This window comes from Athalia rosae, chromosome 3, assembly GCF_917208135.1.
Source record: "Athalia rosae chromosome 3, iyAthRosa1.1, whole genome shotgun sequence".
In the NCBI taxonomy this organism is placed as follows: domain Eukaryota; kingdom Metazoa; phylum Arthropoda; class Insecta; order Hymenoptera; family Athaliidae; genus Athalia; species Athalia rosae.
In genome coordinates this window covers 13,446,375-13,448,934 of record NC_064028.1, presented here as the reverse complement: position 1 = coordinate 13,448,934, position 2,560 = coordinate 13,446,375, and the positions used below count along the sequence as shown (strand labels likewise).

At 22.0% G+C, this 2,560-nt stretch overlaps 1 pseudogene; it reads left to right on the top strand.

Annotated features, from left to right (window-relative positions):
* The window catches only part of LOC125500318, a 10,818-nt pseudogene extending 8,646 nt beyond the window's left edge, over window positions 1-2,172 (top strand).
* Window positions 2,173-2,560: the final 388 nt, after the last annotated feature.

The window sequence follows — 2,560 nt, the reverse complement described above, 5'->3', positions numbered from 1 at the left end:
ATTAGAAGATGAAAGAAAAAAAAAATCGAGATGTCGTTTCTTTTTGATATTACTGAATGACTCAAGATGTTAAAATCAGTGAAAGGCTGGGGAGAAAACAAAAAAAAAAAAAAAATTAAAAGGAAAAAAAAAAATTCAAGATGTCGTTTCTTTGTGAGATCACTGGATGACTCAAAATGTTAAAATTGGTGAGAGGCTGGGTAAAAGAAAAAAAAAAAAAAGCTGTCGTTTTTTTGTGAGATTACCAGATGACTCAAAATGTTGAAATTGGTGAAAGGCTGAAGAATAGAAAAAAAAAAAAAATGAAAGGAAAAAAAAAAATTAGAAAAAAAAAAAAAAATCAAAAGGTCGTTTTTTTGTGAAATGACTGGATGTCTCAAAATGTTGAAATTGGTGGAAGGGTTGAAAAAGAAAAAAAAAAAAAAAAAAAATTGAGAAAAAAAAAAAAAAAAAAAAATTAACAAAAAAAAAAATTAAAAAATCAAAATGTCGTTTTTTTGTAGAATGACTGAATGTCTTAAAATGTTAAAATTGGCGGACGGCTTGGAAAAAAAAAAAAAAAAAAAATTAAAAAAAAAAAAAAATTTGAAAAAAAAAAAATAAAAACATCAGAAGGTCGTTTTCTTGTAGAATAACTGGATGTCTCAGAATGTTGAAATTGGTGGAAGGCTAAAAAAAAAAAAAAAAAAAAAAAAAAATTGAAAAAATTGAAAAAAAAAAAATCAAAAGGTCTTTTTTTTGTAGAATGACTGGATGTCTCAAAATGTTGAAATTGGTGGAAGGCTTAAAAAAAAAAAAAAAAAAAAAAAAAAAAATTGAAAAAGGAAAAAAAAAAAAAAAGGTCGTTTTTTTGTAGAATGACTGAATGTCTCGAAATGTTGAATTCGGTAGAAGGCTTGAAAGGAAAAATTAAAAAAAAAAAAAAAATAAAATTAAAAAAAAAAAAAAAAAAAATTAAAAAAAAAAAGAAAATCAAAAGGTCGTTTTCTTGTAGAATGACTGGATGTCTCGAAATGTTGGAATTGGTGAAAGGCTTGGAAGAAAAAAAAAAAAAAAAAAAAAAAAAAAAAAAAAAAAAAAAAAAAAAAAAAAAAAAAAAAATCAAAAGGTCGTTTTCTTGTAGAATGACTGGATGTCTCGAAATGTTGGAATTGGTGAAAGGCCTAAAGAAAAGAAAATAAAAAAAAAAAAAATAAATAAAAAAAAAAAAATTGAAAAATCAAAAGGTCGTTTTTTTGTGGAATGACTGGATGTCTCAAAATGTTGAAATTGGTTCAAGGCTTGGAAAAAGAGAAAAAAAAAAAAAAAAAAAAAAAATTAAAAAAAAAAAAAAAAATCAAAAGGTCGTTTTCTTATCGAATGACTAGATGTCTCGAAATGTTGAAATTAGTGTAAGGCTTGAAAAAGAAAAAAAAAAAATTGAGAAAAAAAAAAAAAAAAAAAATTAAAAAATCAAAAGGTCGTTTTTTTGTAGAATGACTGAATGTCTCAGAATGTCAAAATTGGCGGACGGCTTAAAAAAAAAAAAAAAAAAATTAAAAGTAAAAAAAAAAAATTAGAAAAAAAAAAAAAAAAATTAGAAAAAAAAAAAAAAATCAAAAGGTCATTTTTTTGTAGAATAACTAGATGTCCTAAAAGGTTGAAATTGGTGGAAGGGTTGGAAAAAAAAAAAAAAAAAATTGAAAAAAAAAAAAAAAAAAAAAAAAAAAAAAAAATCGAAAGGTCGTTTTCTTGTGGAATGACTGGATGTCCCAGAATGTTGAAATTGGTGGAAGGCTTAAAAAAAAAAAAATTGAAAAAAAAAAATTAAAAGAAAAAAAAAAAAAAAAAAAAAAAGATCGTTTTCTTGTAGAATGACTAGATGTCTCAGAATGTTGAAATTAGTGGAAGGCTAGGAGGAAGAAAAAAAAAAAAAATTAGAAGAAAAAAAAAGAAAAAAAAATATCAGAAAAAAAAAAAATCAAAAGGTCATTTTTTTGTAGAATAACTAGATGTCTCGAAATGTTGAAATTGGTGGAAGGGTTGAAAAAAAAAAAAAAAAAAATTAAAAAAAAAAAAAAAAAAAAAAAAAAAAAAAAAAAAAAATCGAAGAAAAAAAAAAAAAAAAAAAAAAAAAAAAAAAAAATTGAAAAAAAAAAAAAAATTGAAAAAAAAAAAAAAAAATTAAAAAAAAAAAAAATTAAATGGTCGTTTTTTTGTGAAATGACTAGATGTTTTGAAATGTTGGAATCAGTGGGAGGCTTGAAAAAAAAAAAAAAAAAAAAAAAAAAAAAAAAAAAAAAAAAAAAAAAAATTGAAAAAAAAAAAAAAAATCAAAAAGTCGTTTTCTTGTGAAATGACTGGATGACTTGGAATGTTGAAATTGGTAGAAGGCTGAAAAAAAAAAAAAAAAAAAAAATCAAAAGGTCGTTTTTTTGTAAAATGACCGGATGTCTCAAAATGTTGAAATTGGTGAAAGGCTTAAAAAAAAAAAAAAAAAAAAAAAATTAGGGGAAAAAAAAAAAAAAAATCGAGATGTCGTTTATCCGTGAGATTACTGGATGACTCAAAATGTTGAAAT